This window comes from Passer montanus, unplaced genomic scaffold, assembly GCF_014805655.1.
Source record: "Passer montanus isolate IOZ18808 unplaced genomic scaffold, ASM1480565v1 scaffold13, whole genome shotgun sequence".
Classification (NCBI taxonomy): Eukaryota; Metazoa; Chordata; class Aves; order Passeriformes; family Passeridae; genus Passer; species Passer montanus.
Window position 1 is genome coordinate 11,611,102 of NW_024359832.1, and position 10,532 is coordinate 11,621,633.

Below are 10,532 nucleotides of genomic sequence, written 5' to 3' on the forward strand. Positions count from 1 at the left end.
AAGCACATATAGTAGTGGTATTAGGAAGCAACAAAAAATATGAAATTAGTTATACACTAGAAGAGCAGACAGTAAATTGAGATAAAGTGAAAGCATTTAACTGCTCAAAGACCAAGAAACATAAAAATCAAAGTTAATATAGTTTTTCTGGCAGCTGTAGAGTAGCCCAGTAGCCACTGAAAAAGCTCATTAATTTCCATGCAATTAACTATAATTAATAAGACACCCCAGGAGTGTGTGTCCCTGAGAGATAATGTCAGCCCTTGGGTGTGACCTACCGTATGATGTTATCTCAGCATGGCTCAAATTCCATACTCCCCCTGAGCTAATAAAATTAAGGTTCCTTCAAAAGGCCACTTTGCTAACTTTGGTTATTGAATTTCATTTCCATGGTCCAGAACATTAGTAACACAACCAGTACAAATATGAAAAAAGAATATATATAATAAACGGATCACAAATTCATTTAGCAGCAGAGAGAGAGGACAGAGCAGTCAAACCATGAACAGCATGTCATGCACTAGTAGAGCCCTGAAGAAGCATTTGGAAACAAAACAAAAACAAGAGGCTTTGAAGCCAGTTAGCAAAACAAATCCAACTGAAGCTATCACCTGAAACCACTGCTGTCTTGATCATATCTAATTTACAGTAAGAAAATGCAAATTCTTGCTAAGAACTTAAGACTTGGAGACAGCATGATGTTGAAAATGTCCTTGAGTGTCTTCTGTAGACTGGGTTAATTTATGTTGTACCTTACAGATGCAAAGGAAATACAGAAATGGCTGGAGATTGCAAGGGATGAGCTGGATGCTTGTTTGAGTACTACAAATAGGGTGAAAGGGGAGATTGATGCTAGGAACTGCTAAGATGACAAAGGGAGATCCTCTGGGTGTGTTTGCTGCAGTACAGCAGGGAACGCAGAAGTTGGCAGAGGAGGTGAGGGATCATGGAAACAATTGCCATTTCACTGGCAAGCTGCAAATTGGTGTCCCTGGAGCAACAAACCTGTCAAGAAACAGTAAGGGGGGGCCATTCAAGAAACAGGGAATGTGGAAGTTGGCAGAGGAGGCGAGGGATCATGGAAACAATTGCCGTTTCACTGGCGAGCTGCAAATTGGTGTTGGTGTCCCTGGAGCAACAAACCTGTCAAGAAACAGTAAGGGGGGGCCGTTCAAGAAGCTCAGAAACATTTATAGTTGACTGAATCTGATGTGACCATACTAAGACAGAATCTTGGAAGGAATAAAATTTGGGCCTTAGACCAAGCACTGTGGAGCTCATTAAGCAGTTGTGCTGTGCAGTGAAGACGCTGTGAACCAACCCCTGGCACTAAAGTGCTTGGTGATGCAACGGTCAGAGATTACATTACCTCTGACATCAGAGTGAAAATGCTTTAAAACTATGGAATCTTTCCCACCAGTAATAAAACTTGCTCAAAACAACATGGTTTTAATGACAAATTGTTTCCTCTCATACTCAAAATGTTTCAGTTTTAAGAATGTAAAGGAATCCCCTCTTTCTGTACATCATCATTTAGAAAGAGTCCAGATTTCAGCTTTATCTTTCAAGCTTTTGTAGTACTTGTGAACCTTGTTCACTGATATATTTGATTGTAACGACATTCTTCTTCAGAGTTTACATGGTTATGTTTCATGCTCTCATCATTAATGTATCTCTGCCTGAATATGTATGGCCCAGGAAAAGGATTTCCTCTCTGTCTATAAAACACTCAGTTCCAGCAGACTATAAAATAATCCTCTTAGGGAGGTTTTTTAAACAGGTTTGAAGAAGGTATATAGCTGGGAAACACATCATGTTGGAGGGGCTCAGTGTATCTGGGTTTATTATGATGTTAATTATACAAATGGGCTTTTTTTTTACAGGAATCTCTTTTTATTGTATATTTAAGAAGTAAAATAACCATTTCTTGTTCTAAAATTCAAAATTCCTACCTACAAAAGGAATTTAGATCAACTTTTAACTAACAGAGTCTCTTGTTTTCCTCTCACTGTTGAGTAATCATCAAATCCCTGTACCTACAGATAACATTCTCTGAAGATATTCTTTTTGGTAACAAATGAAGTGACCAGATGTCCCAGTTTTTCTAGCAAAAAATGTAATGTCCCTATTTTCTTTCTTCCTATATGGGTCACTCTATCCCAGGTTTCAAGTCCCTGTCAAACATCAAAGAAATGGCAACTCTGCAAGGAAAATATGAAAGAAATTTTCCTGAAAGCAGCAGGTTTGGATTTCCAATGTTTTAAACATCTTTTCAGCTTTGTATAAATTAAATCTTTTGGGATAAAAACAACAGCAACACAAAAATACAAAGGAAAGTTTAAAAAAGCAAATTAGATCTCTACTACAGCTGTCAATGCAGTTCCACTCACACAGTCTGCCACAAGTGTTTTAATTTAATAATCATTAATCCAGAGACCTGTAGCTGGTATAAGGAATTACATAATTCTTCTAATGACTCTGTTTGTTACTTACCTAATCCCTGAAGATTGTGATGGTGAAAAGAAGATGTTCACTATTGACACATGGAGTTGAATAGGGAGACTGGTCCAGAGCTGCTTTGAAACTCTAGATTAGTAAAGGTGAAGATTTCTGACTCAAAATCAAACAGGGGATCATATTAAAAGGGATAATGAGGAAAGACCAAATTGTCCAGGTCTTGTTTGCATTTCTAATATTTGAAAAATTTGTCTTCCCATTAAAAGTTAAGCTTGTAGCTAAAACAACTGTTGTCTCTTTCACCATGTGTGCGGGCTGGGTTAGAGTTAATTCTGTCTACAGTGGCTGGTATGGGCCAATGTTTTGGATCTATGCTGAACCAAGGGTCGATAGCATAGAGATGTTTTTGTTATTGCTGAGCAGTGTTTACAGAGCTAAAGATTGTCCAGGTCTTGTTTGCATTACTAATATTTGAAAAATTTGCCTTCCCATTAAAAGTTAAGCTTGTAGTAAAAACAACTGTTGTCTTTTTCACCATGTGCGCTGGCTGGGTTAGAGTTAATTCTGTCCACAGTTGCTGGTATGGGCCACTGTTTTGGATCTATGCTGAACCAAGGGTTGATAGCATAGAGATGTTTTTGTTATTGCTGAGCAGTGTTTACAGAGCTAAAAAGCTTTCTGCTTTTTATACTGTCCTGCTGGCAAAGGAAGCTGGGAGGACACACAGCCAGGACAGGTATCCCAATTAACCAAAGGCATATGCCAGACTCTAAGGTCCCAGCATTTAAATATAAGGAGTTCACAGAGGTCCTTTAACCATGAGGTACTTGTGGTTAAATGAACCAAACAAACACCAACTAGATATTCTCAAGAGGTCAACCCTGCTGGCAAAGGAAGCTGGGAGGAGACGCAGCCAGGACAGGCACCCCAATTAACTAAAGTAATATTCCAGACTTTAAGGCCCCAGCATTTAAATATAAGGGGTTCATGAGGTAACCATGAGGTACTTATGGTTAAATGAACCAAACAAACACCAACTAGATATTCTCAAGAGGTCAAAATTATTTTACTGGAAAAATATAAAAAATCAAGGAACTTTGGCAAAAGCTTTAGTACAACTTCCAATTAACAGAAAATACTTCTCACAGTATTAATTTGTCCCATTCAACTTAGCAAACTACAAAGCTGTTTGATGTTAAGTTACCCAAAATGTTCCAATAAAAGGGAACTAGAAGAAGAAAGAGAGAAAAAGAAAAGAAACACACACATAGTTACCAGCTGCTGGGTTCCAGCACGGATGACACGCACACCCCAGCAGAGGGTAGGATCAAGTTACAGCCACCTCATGCTCAGCTTTAAATACCCAGTGGCCCCTGCAGGCCCAACCCCTAGGTGGGACTTGTGGTCACTTGGCCTCTCAGGAACTGTGTGAGCAGTCTGAGGTGTTCTAGTGATTGACAGCTCTGCCAGGCTGGGATACAAGCTCCAGTGGTGTTCGGGTGGGGGGTAGTTCACCACCTTGGCAGGGCAAGGCCTGACCTGCCCCCTGCCACACCCCACAGGTATCCCAAAATGTCTTGAGAAGTCAGCCTTGCCAGTGTGGCACAGAGCAGGTGGCAGCATGCTCAGTATGCAAAGTGAGAGGAGGAAGGAGGGGACTGTTGGAGTGATGGCATTTGTCCTCCCAAGTCACCGTTGTGCATGGAGGGGCCCTGCTCTCCCAGGAACAGCTGAACACCTGCCTGTCCATAGAAGTGGTGAATTAATTATTTGTTTTCATGTGTGGCTTTTGCTTTCCCCACTAAGTTGTCTTTACCTCAACTTACGAATTTTTTAACTTTCATCCTTCCAGTTCTCCTCCTGATCATGCTGGCTTGGGAGTATTATGACCTGCCCTTGAAGGTGGGTTAACTGAGGTTCTTGTTAATAATCTGCTTTGGGGCAGATTAGAGTGAAAAAACACTAAATGACCAGTGTTTAAAAATATATATATGGCAGGTTTATTTCAGGACAATTTGGTTGCAATGGAAAGGAAGTATGTAGTCAGTTTGGTTATTAGCTGTAGAAATACAGCATTATAAAACCATGAAACTAACACTTAAGAAAATGAACAAGGAAAAGGAAGAAAGAGAAAGAAAGGATAAGAGTGGAAAGATATCATCACCCATGGAGTGAGTCTCCAGATGAGACTTGATTGTTGCAATTTTGGTGTCTGTTGATTGGAATGTTGCCCAGTCTTGATCCATTGGGAATGAGGGAAGCCTACAAAACACAAATTTCAGTGTGTTAATATATGCTCAGGGTCATGTGGGAAGGCCCAGGCACCTCCCCTGGTTGGGGAGTTTCACATTGTCTGATGTCACGCTGTGGATCACATGTAGTCCCCTGGGAGGAGGCTCCTGAAATAATTCTGGGGATGCTTCATGGTTTGTGACACCTAACACAAGACAGCTGTCTCTCCTATCAGCATAGCTGGCCAGTTGTGCCCCATCAGAATGGATGAATAACTTCAGGCCTATGTGTGAATGCCCCAACACTTTCCCCAAGGGGAGTTTTACACCTGAACCAGTTGTGTTGGGGAAGCCACAGGCATAATGAAAAGCTCTATCCCACCTTACAAGATCTTCTTATTGGGTTCTTCCCTTATCTGGCTCAAACTCAGCTGCTGCTCACGAAGGTGGGTTTGTTGTGGTCAGTCTCCAGTAGTGGATGCACACCCCTCTTCACCTGGGCTGTTCTTATGCAGGTCAGAGGTTTCACCACGTCCAGAAAGCCTCCTCCTCCCCTTCACTTCGGGGAGGTGTGCGTGCAAACCTGGCCTCAGCAGAGCACCTGCTGCTTTTGCAAATGGGCAATTGTTTGAGTCATTAATCTTTAACATTTTGGGCTCTCACAGGGAGTGAGCCAGCGGCTGCATGGGACTTCTGGCTGGGCTTAAGCTGCGACACCAGTAAAAAGCAACTGCAGCTGACATGTTTACGAAAAGTGGTTGATTGGATGTCACTAAATGTCATTAGAAGGTGAGTAGGAAGTGGCCTGTGTAGTAAGTTTGTTAGAAATCTACTTCCAAAACACACCAGGGTTGGAAGACTAATATATGTCCATGAGGTGATTACTCATTCATTATTTCTTTCCAGAGTATAACCTGTATCATAATTTTCCAAATTTATTTGGGGTAAGGGCAGATTATAACCTTTTGGAGGGCAAGTGTGTGGGGAGAATATACTCAGTTGTTGTGGTAAGGAGTATTACTTACATGGACACACAGAGCTTTATTTCAATCCTATGGAGATTAAAAGAAGAGCTCAAGACAATGTTTGGAAAACATTTATCTATAGTCTTTTAAACTCTGTTCTTTTAAGGGTTAAATTTCTATATTCCAGCCCTTATTCTCAGACCTCAAGGAGCAGTTCTTGAACCAGAAACTGAATGTCCTATTTCAATTATTAACACCGTTTTAGGAATTTTAGGACCTTCTTTTGATTTTTCTAGTGCTAAATAAAATTTGAATGTAGAGACATTAATTTGACATTAGCATGTTTTTATATCATTACCATAAGGAACCTTTTTTCTGAGGCAATGGGTGAAAGCAAAATTCAGTATTTGATTTGTTTGTTTGCTTGTGTATTCAACACAGTTCATTCATCTTCCATAAAATAAAATAACTATTTCATGAAGAGGCAGAATGCTGATAAAAAAGAAATCTTTGAAAGGTAAGATTGATGTATGTTGTATCTGAGAGATAAACACTCAAAGAGGATTCAAACACAAGGCTGTCTGACTGCATCTTGACTGCCCACCAGCTGTCACAGATGAAGAATATCAGCTTCCAGCACTGAAGAGGAGGTGGCACTTCACATCCTCTCTGCACTTCCCAAGTAACCAGGTATCCCCTTATGGCTGAATGGCTCTGTAATGCTCTGTGGTGGGTGAATGGTGAAGGAAGGGTAAAATTTACCCCTTAGATTTTAGTCATTGTTTTATGTCAGGGATATGTACAAAAATAATGAGAGAGTTGCTTTTTTCCTTCCTACAGGGATTCCTCCACTCCAAAGTAATTGCTAGTGGCTGGTGCCTTTGTCTCTCTCTGTCAGGTAGTTGTTTATTTCTAAGGTTTTCAGAATTACAGATTTTAACCCAATCCCATTTTTCTCTAAACCCAAAAGATGTTTCAGAAAGAAATAATTTTGACTGATTTTTTCTCTCACATCAATAACAGACTTGAGTGACTCCTCTAACATAAATGGGTCGCTTTAAGCTTTGTCCAGGACCAAGCAGCCATTTGTGCTTACACTTATTTGTAATACTAAATGGATCCTTTCTTTAAGCTGTTTCTAGGACAACACAATATTTTCAGGAAGAAAAGAGTGCCAGGTTCTTGTTCTACCTCCTGAAAACTAATCAAAGTCTTTTCTCTGTTGCCACAGCCCCTGGCACTCACAATATGCTTCCACAGTTGGGCAGTTGTTGAGATGAAACCACTGTCTGGTGGGTGAACCATGGCTGTCTCACAATTTACCTGCCCTTCTCCATCTGTCTCCCCTCACCAGCTGTGCTTGAGCCCTTCAGGCAGGGACAGAAGAATTGGATGCACATAAAGTGTCTCTTCAGTGCAACCAGTGTAAATAATTGTGTTGGGGTTCTCTAGAAGACAGATGCACTATTAAACTAACCCCCATCAAAGGGAAAGAGCAGAAATGATCCTTGTATCCAGAAGAAGTTAGAGAGTCAAAACTCTGTGCCCCTCCTTGGCTCCCACAAAACTGTATCAGGAGCCAAAAGGGTCTGACAACTACAATTCCCTCTTACAGGTTTTTGTCAAGCTCTGTAGAACTGTATTTCAGAGTCTTTGGCACTGACAGACTGACAAACACTAGGACGGTTATTTATTACATCAGCTTGGGTTTGAATGCACATTTCCTTCAGCTTGTCTTCCTCCTAACCTCAAATATGGAGCTGCTGCAAAGTTTAGTACATTTAAGATGAATACAGATAGTGAGAAAAGGTAGAATTTGTCACAGATGATCACATTTGTTTTGCAAAAATAAGTTTATTGTACTTGGCATAGCAATAAGAAAGCCAGGCTAGCTGGCCAGTCAGTCCTAAGAAATAGTGAACAGCATCTGTTTAAGTCTCTGAAGTAACACAATTCATGCATGGCATTGGGTTATGTTGCATCATTTAACACAACATAAACCTCACTTACCTTTTCCTCCCTTTGCCATTCTCTTCCAGTTTATTCTCACTCCAACTGGCTGCAAAAATGCATAACTGTCTTTGCTGCTTTAAAATTCCTGGGTTTTCCCCTCTTTTTCAGCTAATGTAATTTTTTGTATACTGCCTTTCTGGGAACCACTGAACCCCCATCCAACTAGTTATGCATCTCATCATAAGGCTTCTTTGTGGGTTTTTTTGACTGAAGTCCTATACAAAACTAAATTGTATTGTTATGTCTGAGACATTGTCATACAGGATGAGGCACAAATCATACTTAACCAAATTTAATGAAAGATTGCCATCAGGTGTCTAAATGTCTCACTTGCCTGTTTAGTTGAGTTATGGCAAACGATAGTATTCAGAAACTTAACATATGTAACAATTCAACAGTTTTTTTATTATCTGGACCTGTTTTATGCTAGCTCTATTGAACTAATTTATAATAATGGGATTGAAAACACCCTAATTCAAATATAAAATAGATAGAAATATTTCTTATTTTTCTTGCTTCAGAATGATTGCTTCATTTAGAGATATTAATAATCTGATAACTCAGTCTCTTCATTATAACATAATGCTCAGTTGCATAGGGAGCTATTCTTTATTCAGTGGGTTACACTGTAAAGTATCATGGGGAGACAAGATGTATTAGCCTGTATTCAGAGTTTATATAAAAAAAATGAAACTGCAGAATAATAGAATTGCATCTTTTATATAGTGCTGCTATTTGAAAACAGAAGGACAAGTTTTAAAAGGGAAATTCTAATCAGTATCTGCTAGAAAAGTCACATATGCCTGTCTGCCTTGTCACACAGTTGGGGTATATCAGCTAAGCAGTTCCTAATAACAATCATTCAAAGCAGAAGGGCCACTAGAAATTGTTCTTTTCTATAAAATTTTATGGCTTCTGGAACATGTTTCTAATACCCCAAATATTTTTCAGTTATTTCAGAGGGAGAACCTGTGCTGCTAAACAGGTTTGAGTATTATAGTATATATGACAAACAAAGGCAGAGATAGAATGATGAAAGGGATGAACCAAAAATCCAGACCAACCACAAATTTACTGGAGTTAAGCACATCCTTATACTACATTTTCAGAGCATAGGGATGGTCTGCACTGAGGAATGCTGCATCCAGAGGCCTACACAGTAGACTCAGAACTACCCAGGTACTGCAGATGTGAACAGCAGAAATAGTAGCTGCATGTAAGAAGCAGACGCTTACTGCTCTTCCAGAGTTAATTAGCTCTTCTCTTCAAATGAGCTAATTAGCCTGGGCACAGCCCTGCACTAACATAACCATACCAGTCCTGGAGCTGACTCATTATCTGGCTTGATATCCTCTTCATTCATTTATGAGAATACTTGCACAGCTCTGAAGAAAAGTGTGCCTTGGTAGTTAGGTACCAGCTTCTGCACTAATTAGTGTCTGAACATTTTATGAAATGTGGAACAATTTCAAGAGGGGAAAAAAATTCAGCATCTCAATGCTTAGTGGTTAGAACACTCACTTATAAGGAGAGAGGAAAGCAGATCAAATTCTTGTTTTCAGAAGCAAGTGTAGGTAACACTATTCTAGGTTCATTTTTTCATGGTTAACAAAAATGCTCTCAAAAGATACAAAAACATAGAACCTAAAATAAAGGGAGTTATGGGGGATTTGGTGGTTTTTTTGTGGTTTTGTTTTTTTTTTTTTTTTTTTTTGTTCTTTGAAATGGTTGGTTCTTCCACTAAACCAAAATTCAATTACTAGCAGAACCCTAATAGCAAATACAGATTGTTGACTGCACTTGAGGCCAACCACAATGAACTACTGCCTGAGGGTTAAAACCATTCCTAGGATTAGGTAATATTGCCTGAAGCCAATTGTAAAGAATGCTTTAATACTTTTGAGCAATAGTTTGCTGCAATTTCCCTCAGACCCAGTCAGTGATTAATTAACCTTTTAGAATCTTCTGGGTTAATGGAAAGTTTGCTCTGGAAAGCTCCACAGATTGAAACATGAACCAAGATCATCTGCAATACCACAATATGCATGCTCTTGGAAGAGGAACCACAGTTTTCAATGCTTGTTAGGCCTTCACTTCAGCCTGAGGGCAGTAATATCCCCTCTTTGTAGTCAAATGAGTTTATGTGACATTATCTCAAATACTAAGAAAGGTTTTTGCATGTATAAAATAACCACTGTCTATCTTATAACAGATAATTATCTAAAACATGCCAGCTCAAATTCTACACATTTTTAATCAACACAGGTATAAGAGGGTCAGAATATAGAGTGGATGCAGTAAGCCCAAAAGAAGGAATGATTGTCCATATTTCTACCCATCTCGAATCCTGTGGATGTTTGGGTGTGGATTTATGCTGTGTCCAAGACAAGGGAAGATATTTGTGAGTTGTATTTGATCAATTGCATGCCTTCCAAATCCTAGGTTTATCTGGGTAAATAAAGTTTTGAGCTAAAACCAAACTCCAAACATGTTTTGGGAAAATAATTGTACTTCTTAATAACAGCATCTTTAAAATATTATCAGATCAACAAGTGTCAAGGGCAAGTAAAGCAACACAATCCTACCAGATGCCTGCTGACTGTCAGTAGCGTGCTTATTGAAGATTTCAGCATTACTAAGTTCTGAAATGGCTGCAAGTCAAGAGACTGTATTAAATGCAGATCATTTCCGAATCCCTAACTCCAGCACTGCAGCAAGACATTTCAATGATGACACAGTGAGTTACAGTCTGCCAGTTTGGCACAGATTCAAAGTGGCAGCAGCTGAGGTGTGCTTTAAAAATAGGGATTTTTTAAATTGGATTCAAAATCAATTAAAATCCCATTACAAACATAATTGTAGTGAT

At 39.4% G+C, this 10,532-nt stretch overlaps 1 long non-coding RNA gene across 1 annotated transcript; it reads right to left on the reverse strand.

Moving 5' to 3' along the window:
* Nucleotides 1-1,039: 1,039 nt before the first annotated feature.
* Nucleotides 1,040-3,778, reverse strand: LOC120497457. Its single transcript, XR_005626509.1, has 3 exons — nucleotides 3,733-3,778; nucleotides 2,494-2,573; nucleotides 1,040-1,143 (listed from the first exon to the last, which is right to left on the reverse strand). It is a non-coding gene; the product is annotated as an uncharacterized LOC120497457 (long non-coding RNA).
* Between the last annotated feature and the right edge of the window lie 6,754 nt (nucleotides 3,779-10,532).